This window comes from Pseudopipra pipra, chromosome 2, assembly GCF_036250125.1.
Source record: "Pseudopipra pipra isolate bDixPip1 chromosome 2, bDixPip1.hap1, whole genome shotgun sequence".
Taxonomy (NCBI): domain Eukaryota; kingdom Metazoa; phylum Chordata; class Aves; order Passeriformes; family Pipridae; genus Pseudopipra; species Pseudopipra pipra.
Window position 1 is genome coordinate 83733966 of NC_087550.1, and position 19906 is coordinate 83753871.

Genomic DNA, 19906 nt, shown 5'->3' on the forward strand with positions numbered 1-19906 from the left:
TCATATCAAGTATCTCAGAAGTGGATCTGTCCAGAGCATTTCTACCATAATTATATATTTTACTATAGATGGTCCCAGTTCTGATTGACATCTGCTGATATATATGTCAGTAAGGATCTTTTTAAAGGTACAAAATACTATAGAAGTCTGTTATTACTTTCTTCTTGATCTTTGGTAAGAGCTAATGGTATGTATACATCTATGCTTTGTGTGACAAATACACATTTGCCACTTCAGTCCTGTAGTGGGTTGACCCTGGCCGGATGCCAGGTACCCACTAAAGCCACTCTCTCACTCTCCCCTCTACAACTGGACAGAGGAGACAGAAAAAAAACCAGCTAAGGATTCATAAGTAGAGATAACAGCTGGGAGAGGTCACTTACTGATTACCTTCATGGGCAAAACAGACTCAAAGTGGGCATAGTACTTAAATTTATTACTAACAGGATAAGAGCCAAAGAGTGAGAAGTAAAATAATCTTAAAAACACCTTCTCCCCACCCATCCTTTCTTCCATGTTCTCCCTCCTCCACCACAGCGGTGCAGGGGACGGGGAATGGGGGTTGTGGTCAGTTGTTGTTTCTGCTGCTGCTCAGGGAGAGGAGTCCTTTCCCTGCTCCCTTGGGGTCCCTCCCATGGGAGACAGTCCTTGATGGACCTCTCCGGTGTAAGTCCATCCCTTGGGCAACAGTTCTTCCCAAACTGCTGTGCCGTGGGTCACTCCTCCATGGGGTGCAGTCCTTCAAGGATGAGCTGTACCAATGTGGGTCCCCCACAGGGGCCACAAGTCCTACCCGGGAAAAACCTGCTCCAGCGTGGGCTTCCCCCTCCATGGGCTGCATGTCCCTGGCAGGACCCCGCTCCATCTTGGGCCTCCCACGGGATCGCATCCTCCTTCATGCGTCCACCTGCTCCACCATGGGCTCCTCCATGGGCTGCAAGTGGGTCTCTGCACCCCGATGGTCCTCCATGGTCTACAGGGGCACAGCTGCTCCACCATGGTCTGCACCATGGGCTGCAGGGGCCTCAGCTCCAGCACCTGGAGCACCTCCTGCCCCTCCTTCTGCACTGACCTTGGTGTCTACTTTGTTGTTCACATGTTCTCACTCCACTCTTCCCTGGCTGGAATTTCTTCTACGCAACAATCTTCTATTCTTAAATATGTTATCACACAGGCATTCTTATTACTCCTGATTGGCTTGGTCTTGGTCAGCGGCAGGAAGTCTGTCCTGGAGCTGGCTGGCCTTGACTCCATGGGACACGGTAAGCTTCTAGCAGCTTCTAACAGAAGCCACCCCTGTAGCCCCACCCCTGCTACCAAAACCCAGCCACAGAAACCCGCTACAAGTCCCTTCCCTATAGAGGCACCCTGCTAGCATGGGTTCCTATGGGACAGTGCCATGTAATGGGACACTGGGGATAACTGTGGCCTATGGTTTAGATGAACATTACAGAAAGGTAGAGAAAGGTGCACTTAGCCTCTCTCTGTGAATATTCTGTGAGGCAGTGTGATTACGGGGAATGAGCTGTCCTTTTATAATTAAAGTAGCCAAGTCCTGCAGACATCCACTGCCTTTATATTAGAGTATAGAATGTACAAAATTATTTATGGTTCGTGTAAAGCTTCAAAAGAGGACTTTCCATATTTTGAGCAAAGATAGTGATTGTTTAGTGATGAAAATAGGGAGCTTAGGAACTGAGATTTCTGTTTTTATTCCTGCTCTGTGATCTTGAAGTACAGCAAGCAGGAGCACATAGCACACTGACTCTCAGCTATGTTACATTCTGGTGCTGAGGGGATTTGGCATCACAAAACTGACACCACCAGAAAAAACCAGATGTTTTCAACATGTTGTTTCTCTGATATAGCAACAAAAACAACCCAATGATTTCCAGAGGCTTTGTACAATAGTCTCCTCCACGCTCTGCCAGCCACTCTCTACAATAGCTTCCTAGCCCACTCTCTTTTCTGAAGACAGCATCGAGACAAGGCAGATAGAAGAATCTCTTTGTTGCTGTCTTATGCACAGCTGGAAATGTCTTGAAACACTTCCAGATTCACAGTATTTTTCTCTGCTGCATTAGCTCTACTCACCGGCCTTAGTGCTCACATCTTAAAGCTGGCTAATGAGAAGGAAAATCAAGCTTTGCTTCTCTATTTGGCCTATGGTAATGAATTTCCCGCCTCAGAAGAAATGCTGGGCAGGAGAGGATGCATGAGGAGGGTGAAACCATGGACAAACATGCATCTGACCTGTCAAGTTCTGTTCTCGCTCAGTGCTTTTGCAGTGGACTTGTTAAATTCAACACAATGGGATTTAAGGAAAACATCAGCTCAGCACACCAGTTTTGGCAACAGCTGAATGTCAAGTTTATGCCATTCTTGCACATGCCTCTTTGCCTTTATTTACAAATAATAATTTATATAACTTTTAAATTTTGTTTATACAACTCTTGAAGTTTCTGTGAGTTTCCAGGTATGTTTAATTATCAGTGTAATTCACAGTATACCACAAATTGTCTTATCCCCTGCTATCAGCATTTATTCAGTGATGCATTTGTATAATGATATAAAGGATTTTACAAGTCTAAAAGCTGAGATTGATACACGCAACTAATTTGATACATATATAAAATCTAATACTGCTTATATTTACTTAAGTTAAATTTACATCATTTATGTTTACATCCTTTTTCAAGTGTTCTAGTTGATAATACGGGAAGGTGAAAATCAACACTTGATCCCTTGATCAAATTCTCAGGCATCTGGCTTACAGACCTTCATTAATTCAACAGCATTAATTTTGTGTGGAGCTATTTTAGAGCTCAGAAACATGAATGAAAGAATGGAAGAAAATAATAAACTATACATCCTCAAAGTATCTTCCTTCAGAAGGTGAAGTAGAACTTTCTTTTTTGCACTGAGAGGTGGATGCATTTTTATGTAGCTATGTTCGCTTTACTGATGGTGAATTTAAACCTGTTTTCAAGAAAAAAGAATCATTTGTTTATATTGCCATCCTCAAACATGATTTGGGGAATGTCTCAGAAATGCCTGCTCTTGCTGGAAAAGTCAAAAGGAGTAGCAGTGGACTGAAATCTGATTCCCTCCAAACTGTGTAGGAGAGGTTGGCATTCCTTTTCCACAGAAAGCTGCTTTTTGCTATCAAAAAACCCACCATAACTTATTTCCCAACACTAATCACTGTATTGGTGATCCAACAAGCAAACAGTGATGCTAGATTTACTTACTTTTTCTGTTAAATACAACTACCTAGGCTGTGTGTTAGAAACCAAGCAACCAAAGGTCTGCTCAGTTATTTCCATTTCTTTGCAAATACTGAGAAAAGAGGAACAGTTCTTATTAAAGGATTTCCTGCTTGAGATTTTTACTTTATTTCAGCTGTAGCAATATGTGGCACAGGAAAACAGTCTCTTGCGTAGGGCACATGCACTCTGCCAGAGAAAACTTACACACAAATTGAAACTTTATACAAAGCACATTCTCCACCCTCAGATAAAGGAAACTGTCAGCAATGTGCACAGAACAAAGATGCCTATGACTCATGAAACAGATTAATGGGGTTTTACTAGCATGCCTAGTTTGAGTTGAATATAAAGGATAAAAGATGTCTCAGACCATCCCTGGTGAATTAAGCAAATGCTGGATTCAGCTGTGGTTATGCTTGCTGTTCATATTTGGAATCTGATTTCTGTTGGAATTTGTCATATCTGTTGTTTTTCTTCATAAAATCTTTTTCAGTGTAGCCAGTAATTGTGGGTAAAAAGAAGGCATGCACACATACAAAAGCTGTGGGTTGTATTTTAATAGGGATCCCTACTGCTTATCATTGCTGGTTTATGTAATTGTCTGGAAAAGGTCAGCATAGTTTGTGCTGTGAGCAACTGAAGCTGAAAATTTTTGTGCTTTTTTTTTTTCTGCACTGAACTTGCAATCTTTTGACTAAACCAAGTATGAAAAAGGAACTGTAGGGAAAAAATGACTCAATTCCAGCCTCAGGCTATTGCACATTTCTTCTTAATTTGTTGTGAATCTTTCTAACAAAGCTAGTCCCAAATAACAGTTAGTTACAAAATGTTTGGTTTAAAGACCAAACATTTTCAGATCTTTAGCTCTAAGGCAAGTCCCCTAGTGTTTGGCTCGATTTTTTCTGTCTCTCTCTTATAAATTCTGTGCTAGAATTCTGTAATTTTGACTTTGCTTTCTTTAGTACATACTCTAACAGTTATCTTTGGTGTGATTTTTTAATGTTGATTATACTTCTCTAATATTTCCATAGGCCTAATGTAGAATTTAATATATTTTCTTTGCTTTTAATATTATGCAGTTGTACAAAGCAGCTGACTGGTTGCTTAAATACATCTCAGATGAGGATAGGGCTGAGGGAGGGCTCCTGTTTTTGACTGAGTGGTGAAGTTGGCCTCTGCTGTCAAGAGGAAGATCAGGAAGAAAAATTCAATGCCAGCTTTTATTTGAATTAAAGAGCACACTGGAAGAATGCTCTGAAAGAGATATGGGCATGGCACTTGGTCCTTGAGGGATTAGGGAAGGAAGCCAGCTCTCGTGTTGGATTGAGAAGGAATGCTGACATCTCACCTGTAAAGCCAAGGCAAGCTTTTCTTTTTCTTTAGAAATGGGGAACCAAAAGAGATCACCAGCAGTTGCTATGTTATGGAGTTGTAATCTGAGGAAAGAGTGCAATGGCAACAGGACTGAAACAGAAAGTCCAGGGAAGGCACTGGCAGAGGGGGCCACCCTCAAGTTTCTTCAGCATTTTTTCCCCTAATGTGATAGATGGGGTGCAAGGGATTTTCTTTCAGTGTTTCTGGAAAAAGAAATTCTCAAGTTCAAATTATAAGACTTAAGTAACAATACATGTTGTTACTCTTGCTGTCTGTCTTTAGGAAAGCAGGGAGATAGGTATGCAATCTGCGTATCTGATAGCTGAATTGTCATGAAAATATGTACTTCTTGATAAGTAATGGGAGCAAATCCTTAAAACTACTTTACTTGTAGAAGTTTCTTCTCGAACAGATGAAAAAATTCCATCAACAGTCTCACAAGCTGCATTTCTTCCAGGGGAGCCTGGGAGTGATTCCTGCCCCTTGGCTTCAGATGTACCACTTTGCACCATCCCAGTACTGATTCAGGTGAAGACCCAGATAAACATCTCTCCTGGTGAGTTAAGCATGGGAGATAGTTGCAGGATTTTTCAGGAGATGCCATAATCAGGGTGACTGGGAGTCAAAACATGCTATGGTCCTGCTGTGGAGTATATCTGTCCTTTGAGGTAAATATAGTCACAGATGTTCAAAAATTGAAGGCATGTTTATTATGTAAGGAGTTCATCTACCCAAGTAAAAAAAAAAATAGTATCTAGGAGACTTGCTTTGTAATTGCAGAGGCAGCCATAAGGAGAGTCTTTTGACACACCTGATGTTGCTTTCAGAAAATATCGAAAGAAGCATGTGAGTAATCAGCTGTAATCAAAGCAAGTTTTACTTCTGAAAGCAATACTCTATCAGTGAAGGGAAATGCACGCCTGATTTATTCAGAGCAGCAGAAGCTGCAAGAAACTGCCCCATCAGAATTAAACTAGAAGACTTTGTTTAAGTAGGATCTATGTATTTGTTTGGCTTTTATTTTCTCTTTTTAGCCTTGTTTTGCCTGAAATTGGATACAATAAAACAGATTAATTATTTATATTTGAGTTGTTTCATAATGAGTATGGCTTCCTGGGAACAGGACACCTGTGTGTACATTAGTTTCATCTAGAGAATAACAAACCTATAAATAGGGACAGCAATCATACTTTCTCTTTACCTCCGCTGAGACTTATCTTAACATTATCAGGCATTTGCCTGTATGAGGCTACAGTGGTGCAAAGGGTAGATAAAGTTCTGTAACACCTGCTGCACTTGTGAAGAGGATTATCCTTCAGCAGATATTAGTCAGGACCACTGTAGATAACAGATTTGTAGAGATACTCACCTGACATAGGTGAGACTTCTCCTAGCAAAGCCAGAACATGCAGAAAAACACAGAAAGCTAATATTTCACTGCTGGTAGGAGAGTGCAGTCTAGAGTTTGCCCTAGCAGGACACTTTTCTTGGGAAAGTGAGAAAAAAAGATGGCCTTTGACCAAGTGTGCAGTTATAGAAAGAAGATTAGCTCCTGTAGCCCTTCTGTGCCAGGGACAGACATGCAGTGAAATGCAAAGGAGTCCTGCAGGGTAGATAGCAAGTGCTGTTGGTGATGTCTTCCTGTTGCCTCCTGAGCTCATCTGATTGTTCTGAATAAGTCTGTGTCCTAGAGGAAAAGCCAGAAGGAAATGCAGAATTTATTTCTCTGTGTATGAGGGAACAAGGCTGAAATCTGCATAAGAAATAGGGAGGATCTGAAATTAGTCATGACACAAAAAGGCTTTTGTGTGATATAACCATCTCATCTGTGATTGCTAAGACAGCACTTCAGCTGTCCTAAAACTTCCTTCTGGCGACCAAATGCTGACTTTTGTGAAAAGATCAAATGCTAAATAACAAAAATCAACATATCAGAAAGACTACCTTCTGGAAGTGAGTGAGAGTATGGCAAAACAAAATAGAAAAGGGTAGTCTTGTCTGAGTCAAACTAGAAGTAATGTAAGGGTGTGAGTGGTTAGTGTTAGTCATCGGTATTTTCTGCACTCCTGCTACACACCCTGGCAGATCCCGGCTGCCTGCTTAGGCCAGATGCAGCTGCACGGGGTAGTATACAGCCCTCAGCTGCATCTGTGGAAGGGCCTGAACTTTCTGGCTGAACAAAGATTGAACTTTCTTTCCTTCCTGCAGAGAGCTTCACTCAGCAATAGAGCAGCTTTGGAGTATATGTTCTCCCAACAGTGTGGAGGACCTAACTTGGCACAGGATTTCTGCGTGCTCTGGAATTGGTAGAAGACTTCAGAGCAAAACCTCATAACCTCAGTGACTATTCTCTGAGTCCTAGCTGGTACTGTTTAAATGTCTGCTGAATGGCACCACAGCAAGCACTACATTTTATCTTAATATCCCCTTGGAAGGAGATTTGCTCCATTATGAAACTATGAGACTTTAAATTTGTATCAGTTGAGTCTTTCAGAGCCTTTTGACTAGCAGAAACCTGGAGTACTACACTGTTTGACGGGATTCTGACTTATCAGCAGTGAGAAAAGCTGCTAATCTTTTCATGGGTTATGATTTATTTATTCATAGAGGCTAAAAAAGACCAGATAACTGAAATTCACGGACCATCCATTTAAGACTGCACACTCAGCAAAGTCCAAATAAATAAGCCTAGCTCAGAAAGTCTTCCCAAGGTACAGGTACTATTTCTATCTCTGCTGCAGTATTTATGTATGGCAAAGCTCTGGCTCCTACAGTACCTATGGTTTGTAAAGCATCTGGACTATTTGAATCTCTAGCCCTGCTGCAATAGACCATCTCTGAAGAGAACTGAAGACCAGCACAGCTTCAGTCCAGAAGCTTTCTATTTTCATTGTTCCCAGACATCATCTGGATAACAAAATGAATTTATCTCCACCTGATAGCATGGACAAATCATATGTGGATTTGAGTTTTGTTGTTTGGTTGGTTGTGGTTTTTGGTTGTTTTTTTGGGGGGAGCAGTTGTTGGGGTTTTTTTATTTGTTTGGTTTGTTTTTTTGGGTTTTTTTGTTTGTTTGGTTGGTTGGTTGGGTTTTTTTGTTTGGTTGTTTGGTTTTTGGTTTGGTTTTTTTGTTGTTTTTTTTTTTTTTAATCTTAGATAATGAGTTTAGAAGAAAATATAAAACTTCTGTGTCCAGGTGTGGACATGCAACCAAAGGAAGGGGAACTGTTGCCCAGTGGACTCTTGATTATATGATACAGCCTTTCTTCTCTCAAACTGGAGTTAAGCTAATTTTGTGTGTCTGGGAGGAGCATGCAGCACATTGAGCAGAATACAAAAATGCTGCTCTTAGATAATAGGTATTAAGTAAGATATTAAGTAAACCTAGGTTCCTGGTAGTATTTGCAAGCCAAAACCTTGATGCTTGAGGCAGGGTTAGGCAATAGCAACCCCTTTCCACAGCAGTTGAACTGATCAGATCCTTTCAGCTCCTGGAATATCATAATATCTAAAACTAATTGCTGTGCCTCCAGCTCTTTCATGCATGCATAGCTTTCTGGTGGGTTGATATTGTTGAGACTAGCGAAACACAATACTAAAAATATATTTTAAAGCTACAATTTCAGGGGTTTAGCAGATTTTCAATACTAACAGCACTGAGTCCAAACTTTTCTAGTTCCATTTTCAATATAATAATTTGTAAATGGGATTCAAGGAAATGGAGACCTAAACATGGGTTTATTTAAATCTCTGGCCTTATTTAGTCCTAACCTCTGAAATCCTAAAATATTTGTCTTTTACAGTTGTACAAATCAGGGCAAATCTAAGTCAAACATCCTGGGACCTGTTGCTCTTTTTACCTCATGTCAATGTAATTAAGGAAAAAGCTAAGAGAATAGTTACACCAAATTATAAAAAAGTTGTGCCAAATAAGTATGCCCATCTACCTCTCATTAGCATGCTGTGACTCACACAGATGTCTGGAGATCATCCCATTTCCTTCCTGCCCTGAGAAAGAGGATTTACATTTAGACTGTAGCCACCTTCTTTTAGACTTAATTTTGATTTTCTTGCAGAAAATTCATTCTAGAAAAAGTAACATAAATGTCAGTTGCTAACTAGTTAAGGAAGAAAGCAGAGTAAAAAAAGTATAATTATTTTCTTACCTTTTATCTTTTTCTATATGTTGCTTCTGTGATGCTTCCAAAATCATTGAGGAGTAGTAAGATATATATCTGCTGTTCCTCATTGTCTGTGTCATCACCACCTGGATGTAGGGTACTGAGGCAGCTGGTGGAAGTGCTCACCAAGACACTTTCCATCATTTACCAGCAGTCCTGACTCACCAGGGGGGTCCCAGTTGACTGGACCTTAGCAAATGTGATGCCCATCTACAAGAAGGGTAAGAAGGAAGATCCAGGGAACTACGGGCCTGTCAACCTGACCTTGGTGTGGAGGAAGTTCATGGAGCAGATCACTTCAAGTGCCATGAGAGGCACATGAAGGACAACTGGGGAGCAGGCCCAGCAAGCACAGGTTTAGGAAAGACAGGTCCTTGACCAACCTGATCTCCTTCTATGGCAGGGTGACCTGCTTAGTGGATGAGGGAGCGGCTATGGATGTTTTCTGCCTGGACTGTAATAAAGCCATTTCGTAAAGCATTCTCCTGGAGAAACTGGCTGCTCATATCTTGGATGGGTGCACTGACTCTGGGTAAAAAATTGACTGGATGTCCAGGCCCAGAGAGTGGTGGTGAATGGAGTTACATCCAGTTGGCAGCCAGTCACTAGTGGTTTTCCCCAGGTCTCCATATTGAGGTCAGTCCTGTTTAATATCTCTATCAATGATCTGGACAAGGTGATTGAGTGCACCCTCAGTCACTTTGGAGATGGCACCAAGCTGGGTGGGAGTGTTGATCTATTGGAGGGCAGGAAGGCTCTGCAGAGGGAACTGGACAGGCTGGATAGATGTGTCTAGGCCAACGCTGTGATGTTCAACAAGGCAAAGTAATGGGTCCTCTCCTTGAGTCACAACAATCCCATGCAGTGCTACAGGCTGGGAAGAGTGGCTGGAAAGCAGCCTGGTGGAAAAGGACCTGGGTATCTTTGTTGATAGCCAGCTGGATATGAGCTAGCAGTGTGCCCAGGTGAACAAGAAGGGCAATGGCATCTTGACTTTTATCAGCAATCACAGTATGTTCCCAGGACACCAGAAAAAGCATTCCATAAATATTTACTACAAATGCATTGTTAACACTTGATTAATATGATAGAACAAGAGACAAATGTTGTTGTTCTGTTTAATGTTGTGGTCCTTGTTTATTTATGCTGCTTTGTTTTCCGAAGGAAAAGGGACACACAAAAAGCATTTAAGCAGTTTAGAGCAACAAAGTTATCCTTGCAGCTAGAATAATTGTTCTGTTTTTCAGTAAAATTATAACATGTGAACACTCCTGCTAGATGAGTGGCAAATTAGGAAGATCATAGAATCATAGAATCGACCAGGTTGGAAAAGACCTCCGAGATCATCAAGTCCAACCCTTGATCCAACACCGCTGTGGTTACTAGACCATGGCACTAAGTGCCACATCCAGTCTCATCTTAAAAACCTCCAGGGACACTGAACCACCACCTCCCTGGCCAGCACATTCCAGTGTCTGATTATTCTCTCTGTAAAACATTTCTTCCTAATATCCAACCTAAACTTCCCCTGGCACAGCTTAAGATCATGCCCTCTTGTCCTACTGCTGGTTGCCTGGGAGCAGAGACCAACCCCCACCTGGCTACAACCTCCTTTCAGGGAGTTGTAGAGAGTGATGAGGTCTTCCCTGAGCCTCCTCTTCTCCAGGCTAAATGACCCCAGCTCCCTCAGCCTCTCCTCACTTGTGCTCAAGTCCCTTTACCAGCCTTGTTGCTCTTCTCTGGACCTGCTCCAGCACCTCAATGTCCTTCATGAACTGAGGGCCCCAGAACTGGACACAGTACTCCAGGTGTGGCCTCACCAGCGCTGAGTACAGGGGAAGAATCACTTCCCTGGACCTGCTGGCCACACTGTTCCTGATACAGGCCAGGATGCCATTGGCCTTCTTGGCCACCCAGGCACACTGCTGGCTCATGTTCAGCTTCCTGTCAATCCAGACTCCCAGGTCCCTTTCTGCCTGGCTGCTCTCCACCATTCACTACCACTCTCTGAGCCCGGCCCTCCAGCCAGTTCTTAACCCAGGAGAGAGTGCCCCTGTCCAAGCCGTGGGCTGCCAGCTTTTTCAGGAGTGTGCTGTGGGAGACAGTGTCAAAGGCTTTGCTGAAATCCAGATAGACCACATCCACAGCCTTCCCCTCATCCACCAGGTGGGTCACCGGATCATAAAATGAGATCACGTTGGTCAGACAGGACCTGCCCTTCCTAAATCCATGCTGGCTGGATCTGATCCTGTAGATGTTGTGTGATCGCATTTAGGATGATCTGCTCTATAACCTTGCCAGGCACTGAGGTCAGGCTGATGGGCCTGTAGTTTCCCAGGTCCTCCTTGCAGCCCTTTTTGTGGATCGGTGTGACATTTGCCAACTTCCAATCATCTGGAACCTCTCCAGTGAGCCAGGACTGTTGGTAAATGATGGAGAGCGGCTTGGCGAGCTCTTCTGCCAGCTCCCTCATCACCCTAGGATGCCTTTGTGTAAAACTTTCCATGTAGATGCATTGAATATGTCAAGTAAAACAACCTACCCTTTGATGGATGATGATTTTCAAAGACATCGCTGCATTCACATTGCTGGATTTCTTTTGGAAGAGCCAGATCAGTTAATGCTGTTCCAGATGCTAAACATGAAAAGTTTATTGGAAGGCTCATAGAAGTAGCATTTCCAGCTACAGACTTGCTACTGAGGTACCGGCTAAGTGGGTTTTGTTTACTTTCAATGTTGAAGCACTGCAATGCACAGCGTAATACATGAGGAAAATGTTAGTCTTGATGTCTCAGATACACATTCATTTGCAAACACTCAGCCCATAAATTAAGGACTGTTTCCTTTAGCCACAGACATATGGGGTTTTTATGGCCAACTTCAATAAGCATTTAAGTTTACATAGCAAGGAAATCATAATTATTAATGTAAGTAGCTTTATGAAACAGTTTGAGTAGCTTTTCAGATAAAGAGGACTGCTAGTGAAAATGCTGACAGGTGCTGACATTTGGTCTCAGACTGTGACCTTTCCTTCTGTGTGTTATTTAGTGGAATGTGAGAATTTGAAATAATGTCCTTGGTTTTGAATGGGAGAAGGGGTAAAATACATTCATTAAAGATGAATTTTGCAAGTGCAAAATGTTCTGCACAGCTACGTGGCTACTGCTCCCCAACTCCCTGCAAGCGATTCATTCCTGAGGCTTGTGGTTCTGGCAGAGCAATAATTCATTAGTGTGCCCTTAGCACTCAGCTGTTTTATGAATAGGAAGCACCTACCTACTGGACAAGTTTTATAATAGCCCAGGATTTCCATAAAAAGAGGGCGATAACTTCAATTAATGTATTATATTATCTAAAAATATTGTGTTGGCACTTGGCTTTTGGTGTGGATTCTGAACTCCAAGTTTTTGGTAATTGGACCTATTGTTTTCTCTCCTGCAGGATTTCTTTGCTGAGCAGTCAGTATATTGAACATATTGTAACAGCTTTTAATGAAAGAAAACTGGTTTTTTAATTGTGTATGAATAAGATTTCTACTGTCCTCCATAAGTATATTATAATCTCATGTGTGCTTCATAAAGGTATTTGCATTCAAAACAATTCTCCATGCTTTTATCTTAAAAAAAACCCACAACAAAACAAAAACAAAAAAACAAACCCCAAAAATCTGAGTCTTCCTGGTAAAATACATGAAATTTGACAATTAAAAGGCAAGTGGGCTACTGTCCTTAGTCCTGTAGTGCTCAGAGCAGAAAGAAAATGCTGCAAAGCGTTGCCCTAAAACTAGAGGTACACGTTAGACCATGTTTACATTTTCGATAGAGCTCTGAAACCAGTGGTTTCAACAACTTAATAGACACCATGAAAGACATATTTTAAAAATGGCAAGGTATGATTGCTTACCTTAAATGCAGTTGTACTCTATGATTTCTCTTTCCCATAGGGTACGAAGTGCTATTGATTCAACTGATCTCTTACTGTGTTTCAGGCTCACAATGCTCAGACTCTATAGGTGATGTACTCAAGACACGTGGACACGTGGCTGCTTGGGGAAGTGGTGAGTGAAAGTGTATGCCAGTGTCTTAAGAGCCTTCTGAAATACCGTGACTGTCACAGATCCACAGTCAGGCATGATCACTGTGGAAGTGGGATGTGGTGGGCTGCATATGAAGGCTTATTTCTCAGATCTCACTCTCTGCTTGGTGGAAATATGGCATATCAGAGCTGCATAAAGAACTGCTTTGGAGAGAAGTGTGAGACTGGCACCTTCATACTTTTCACCTTTGTCACTGGCTTAACACAATGAAATGTCATCTTCATATTGGCTTACATTATCATTCTGACACATCTATTCAAAAGAAATTCCAGTTGTGCTTTTTATCATAACCAAGTCATTATTCATACAGACTAGATAAGAGCAAGACCATCTGTTTGTGTATTTGTATGTGAGGGTGAGGGGGGGGGGGTGTGCACTTATACTCGGGCGGAACATCTGGGAAATGATCAGCACACAGCAACAGAAAACAACATGTCTCCTTACTTTTGGTAAGATGAACCCCTTTATGATTTTAATGAAATGTCTGACATTGCAAACACAGAATCACAGAATCATTGTCCTTGGTAGGCATCTCTTGAAATCATCTAGTCCAACCCCCCACTGAAGCAAGACTAGCCACAGCAGGCTGCTCAGGACAAGCCTCATACTGATCTTCAAATAAGTATTAGATTACCAAAAAAAAACTATGGTAGTGGCTTAGAATCATGTATTTTGTCTTACCAGATTCTGTAGTTAGCATTCATGGTTCCTGTTTTCAACTGTTTCTCTGAAACCATAACAAGGAAGAATTGTAATTCAGACAGAAACCTGGAGGTCCTCTCTTAATCATGATTCCAAGAGCTGAAATTTAGAACAAAAAAAATACACAGAGATTTTTGAATTATGCAAACAGCATATCACATCTGTTCTAGACTCCCCACAAAGTTGCATGGAGTAGAACCAACAGCCAGCCCTTGAGCAGAGTAGCTGTCATGAATTAACTACCTGCACTGGGAAGATAATGTACCTTGTGACCAAGAATTTCCTCAAGCTTTGCTCAGCTCAGGGATGAAAACCAGCAACTGTTTTAGGAAGAAGCCATCATGACTTTTTAAGGAGTGGGCCACTCAACTTTTGCTTCAGAAACAGTAGAGGAGGGAGAAATGTTGATGAATTACTTTGGAATCTTAAAATGTTGATAAGCATTCTTTGCTTCCCTCTTCTGGAAGCTTCAAATTCTTTCTTATACCATCTGCATTTCCATCACATAACTTTCAGTGATTCATCCCCATCTCCTGTTTGTCACAGCTGTCATTTTTACCCCCCTTGTTTAAATGTACCACACCCTGAAGCTGCTTAGGTTTTTTTAAGAATAACATCTGTTATGCAAGGTAAAACATACACAGGTATTCTTCCCAATAATGCCAAGGCACTGGAAGGATTAAAAAAAAAAAGGTTTATTTCAGATGCAAGGACCATTTCTTGATGATGTAGGCACACTGGGCCTCCAGGGAAAAAAGGTGAGCTCCTGCCCTTTCAGGGCCTCTTTATCCTCTCCGTTTCTCCCTCGCCTTCCCAAGGCCTCTGTGCATGTCTCTTAGGGCTATCACTCTCCTCTCACATATCAGAGAGCAAGGCTGAGAACTCTTGCTATGCAGGGAGGGGGGAGAAAGCATTGAAACTGCCTTTGAGAAACAGTTACCATTTAAGCAGAAAGCCTTCCTAGTGAAAATCGAGTTCCTTGCTTTCCATCACAAATTCTTCTGAATTTGTACCTATCCCTACAGTTATCACTCATAGAAGTAGTCCATAAAGATCCTTGAGACAGAAGACTTTTTTCTACTCATGTGAGTAATGTCACCAGCATGATGCATCTAGGATTTACAAAGGATCCAAAGGGGTTAATTTCTTAGAATTAAATAAACATGTAGAGCCTGAAGATTCATTGGTTGATTGGGTGGTTTTTTTTCAAAGATCCTCTGCTGGGATTGGTTTTTTTTCAAAGATCCTCTGCTGGGATTGGTTTTGACTGCAGGAGTCAGTAGGGATATTTCATTTGGAGGTTTGCTCCTCTGACTTTTCTACAAGCACACTATATCATTTCTGAGGAGGCTGACATGGTTTTAAAAATTCCCATGGGCACTATGAATTCCTTCAATTCACATTGTATTGCCAAATGTCTATAGGCATCAGTCAAGGCTCCTAGAAGGTCCTATTCAAGAAGATGGTATTGACTTTGAAAATGGCTTTTTATGTGATATTCAAGTAAAGCTGATTTGACTTTACAAGATGACCTAGAGGAGGTTTTTCACCAAAAATGAGTTTACTTCTGGTAGGTTATTTCCTAGTCCTATTTATTTGCAGATACAGGTCATGTTACCTTGGGCTTTGTTTAGAGGAATGTTATCTTCTTCTAGAAGCTTCCTCTCTTACAACCTAATTTTCTGTGTATTTTCTTCTGACTTCAGTTTTTTCGAACAGAACCCCTGCAGATTCACACTGCTGTAACGCATAACTTCACAGTACTGACAAGAGAGAGGTATGAGTGGGAGATCTGCAAATATTATTATTTTCTCTGTAGCTCTGTTTCAGGACTACTACACCACCGAGTGTTCTCTTTGCACTGCTGCTTGCAGCCCTCCCACCCATATCTGTACTGTAGAACTACATAACCTCAAGAGGCTTCTAGGTTGACTAAAAGTGCAAGGGGCAGAGGTGCATAGTCCAGATGAAAATGAGACTAATGGCCACCAAGCATTTCATGGTGATCAGGATTGCTGAGATTAATTTGGATTTGGTTTTGGAGTGTTTGGTTTCGTGTTATAAATATTTGTTGAACTGTTTGCATTCTTTTTTCTTTCTTAAAAATAATCATATTAAAACAATCGGTAAAATCTGAACTTAACAGGTAAAAGTTAATTAGCTACTAGAAAGTGGATATTGACCAAAAGACACAGCTGTGTCAGAGTTGAAGGAGGAGAGGGAAATCAGAAATTATAATCAATAAACACTCACCCCCCCCCCCTTTTAATTTTAATAGACAAATTTTACAATAAAAGTGTGGAATTAAAAGACAACCTCCCAGTGTTTCTGAAGGTGCCAAGATGCTTGAATCACAAGAGCAGGTGTCCTGGTTTTGGCTGTGATAAAATTAATTTTCTTCCTAGTAGCTGTTACAGTGCTGTGTTTTGGATTTTTATGTTTTAGGCATTGCTCAGTAGTGCTTACCCTAAGTCAAGGACTTTTCAGTCTCCCCCACTCTGCCAGTGTGCAGGTGCAGAAGAAGCAAGGAGGGAGCATGGCCAGGACAGCTGACCCAAACTGGCCAAAGGAATTTTCCATACTATATAATGTCAGCATATAAAATGGGGCAGTTGGCCAAGAGGGGCTGATCACTGCTTGGGGATGGGCTGGGCATCCATCAGTGGATGCTGAACAACTATATGATGCATCACTTGTCTTTCTTGTGTTTTATTACACCCTCTCTCTCCCTCTTTCTCTCTCCATTTCATTACTACTACTATAATGATGATTATTATTTAAACTGTTCTTATCTAAACTTACAGGTTTCAGCCTTTTCCGATTCTCTTCCCCATCCCACCAGGGTGGGGAGACTGAGCAAGTGGCTGTGTGGTACTTTGTTAGTGACTAGGGTTAAACCATGACAGCAGGGAAGTAGAAAAAATAGACTGGACTTCCTGGCTTTAAGGCAGAAAGCACACCCATGTGCTGACTGATACCTTCACTCGGATCCGTTTCCGTTATTTATTGCCAGGAAGCTGAAGTGTGTGACCTAATTCCTGGAGTGGGCTCTTCACTTTTCCTTTTAAGGACAACTAGTCCAATAGATATAAATCTCGAGGAAGGTTCTTGAAGCTTCACAGAAAGGAGAAAGGAAGCTAAGCAAAGTTCCTCTACTTCATCTCCCTGTTTTTGGGCACCTCCCATCACATCTCCTCTGTCCAGTGCTCCTGCCCGGCTTCTCTATTCAATACCACTTGAGTCTTCCAAAGTTTCATCTTGTTTCCATCTCACTGGAAGAAACAATCAAATTGGAAGAAGGAGCCTGAGAGAAAGATTAGTGAGCTGCTTGTGTCCTTTTCTCTCATCAGATACCTTGCTGTTGGATGTAGTGGGTGAAAGTGATTGACCCTGTCTTTTACAAACCTAAAAACTGTGACAGGTCTTGGTTATAAACCAGAAAAATACATGCTGCAAATTACAGCTGTTCAGGAGCTGACCCACCAGTAATTCAGGTCTCTGCTGTAGCAATGGGAGGAGAGTTGGCTATGGCACAATACCCTGTCCCAAGCAAAGTCACCCTCACATGAGAGTGACCAGCATACAAGCCAGTCACTGATCTCCCTGTTAAGTGAAGACAAGACTGCTGGGTCTCTGGTGCAGAAGGAAGGGGCCTCTGGTCATACTATAGAGGCTGGTATTTGTGGAGCCATGTGATGTGGCTGAGCTAGAGGTGAAGATGCAGATGGTGACTTCTGACATAGTGGCAGGACGTGGCAAGTCAATGACATGGGTGTGGCTTCAGTCTCCTCTCTGGTGCACCTTTTTCAGAGAGTGGGCAGTGGAGAGGCAGACTAGGAGACTAAATCTCTTCCTTCCTCTCCCACATCTCCTCAAGGGAGATCTTGAAGGGCCCCTACATTTGCAGTCATGCTATGTACTTTCATGGCTGCCTCTGAACTCTAACTTGAAGAGATCACTATTATTGCTCTAATTGAATATATATTGATCATAATTGCCGTAATTGAATATATGTTAATAAAAGGTGATGCCAAAAGCATTATAGAAATTAATTTTATGAGCTGTGGCTACTGTGGTATGTAAAATGTGCATGTGACCTGTTCAGTGACCCCGGAGCATGCTGAGGTTATCAGGAAGATACAGCTGGCAAGGTTAGATTTCTAACCAGGAAACACTCTTAATAATGTTGAGATAACAGAGACATTCTACTGGGAAAAAAAAAGCAACCAGCCATTGTAGAAAGTCACCTAACTTGACCATGTACAGACCAGTTTGTAACAACTTGAACCGGCAGAGTCTGAGTATTTAAGACTGTTGAAAACCACTAGTTGTGCACACACTCTTTCTTCAGCACTGGGTATGCAGAAATGTTCACTTCTGACCTTGTATTACTATGCACCTAAGTGTTAGAACATCACTGGGGGGAAACAAAGAACCTCTGGTTATATCCTTCCTGAGGCTCTGTTGTACTTTAGCTACAATTGCCTGTCTTATGTATACAATGAAAAACACCTCCATTTACAGCTAGGTAATTTTTCTTTGTGCTAAAGAGGTAAATGGAACTCAAAATTAGATGATGATTTCATTGTCTTTGCATTTGTCATCACTGGTGATTGTAGGGCCTACACAATAAGTACTGATGGCTCGTATGATGCATTGAAAAATAATCATGATTCATTTGCTTTTCTCTTACAGAAAGTTATTTCACTCAACAGCCATGAGGGGAAGGTCAGGGGAAGGGAATAGCTATTAACAAATCCCTTTAGTAGCCTGTTAGGTAAGACTTTGGAAGAGTGATGGAGGGAGGAAACAAGTTAGAATTTTGTACAGCAAAATCTTGTTATGAGAGAACTCCAGGACAAGATAATTTGTTCTTTGTTTCATAAATACAAAAATTAGGGCTTTCCTAGCATACATCACAAAGCCAGTGCTTAATGCAGTCTCATCTCAGATGCAGAGAAGAACCTGTAATAAGGGACTAGCTACCAAGCTAGCTGAGATGTCATGTTAACACTAATCCTAACTCCTTGGAGAACAAGTAAAGAGCAAAAGGACACACAGTAAGAGTGCTGTGTAATCAGTGTAATGGATGCATATTCCCAAGGAAAGCATTGTTGGAATTTTTTTATAAGAGTTTTTTTTTTTTAATACTATCCAGCTGTAGCAGAGATGTAGCAAGACTAAGCTTAAGAGAGGTGCCTCTGTTGGCTGGGGAGACAAAAGATCTGCTTTACTAAGATTGGTTATGGATGGGCTCAACTTACAAATATACAAATTCTTCTGTATTCAGCCTTTGAATTTGGCGTTATCATTTAACTTGCTTATAAGCAAAACTTGGTTCCAGGTAGCAGTTGGTATTCAACAGCTTCACAGGTTTTTTGATAACTAGACTGTAAGGAAATAACAGAAGCAACTGGTCTCATTAATAACAATAAAGAGTGATTAAAAGATCTCTTTGGAGAACTGCAGTTATAAGAAATAGATCTATGAAGAAATGAAGAACAGCAAATGTCTTTTTCTGATAGCATTTCCCTTTCTCCTTTTTCCCCATCCCAGTTTTTCAAGCAGCAGAACTATTAGTTTCCTGTTATGTTGTTGCATTTTGTTTTCATTAATTCCTCGCTCATCTTTTTCTGAATCATGCCAAAATTTAACCCAGTGTGAAATTTTGTGATGAAGTTGCAAAGTAGAAACTTAGCAGAGGAAGCTGACATTAGCATGCAAAAGAGCATATACAGTCCTGTTCATCTTTTCAGGGACATTTTTGAGTGGTAGTTGCTCTGATCCAGCTTCATGCATTGGAGATTAAATACCACACCCCCCCCAAACCAAACAAAACTAATCAACCAACCAACCAAAAAAAAAAAAAAAAACCACCAAAAAAACCCCAAGACAAACCCCAAAACTAAAAACAGCAGAAAAACTACTTCCTCTGTAATTCAGCCTCTGCTTTCCAAACCGTAACTGGCTTAATGCAAAAGACTCACAGTTCTTCTAAAATTAGCTATTCCAGACTTACAAACCCCACCTACTTCTAACTGGAGTAATGGTGAATTTTAAAAAATGGTTCTAGTTAGAGCAGAAAGAAGAAAATATATCTAGGCCAACGCAAACAAAATAACTTAATACTCTTAAATGTCATAGCAGCATTGTTTTCTTTCTCCCTTCCTTCTTTGTTAGGAATACACTATGATACTTCCCCCCTGGCCTTACAGTTTATATTCCATATGTAAAATACTACTATTTTTCAGAGTATGGCATTGGGCTACTAATAAGTTGCAAGA

The 19906-nt window shown here is 41.3% G+C and overlaps 1 long non-coding RNA gene across 1 annotated transcript in view; it reads left to right on the forward strand.

Annotated features, from left to right (window-relative positions):
- Window positions 1-19906, forward strand: part of LOC135409963 (uncharacterized) — a 29343-nt gene that overhangs the window by 5574 nt on the left and 3863 nt on the right. Inside the window, exons 3-4 of the long non-coding RNA XR_010428456.1 lie at window positions 12813-12881; window positions 14327-14380. This is a non-coding gene — a long non-coding RNA (uncharacterized LOC135409963). The remainder of the gene's footprint in view (window positions 1-12812; window positions 12882-14326; window positions 14381-19906) is intronic.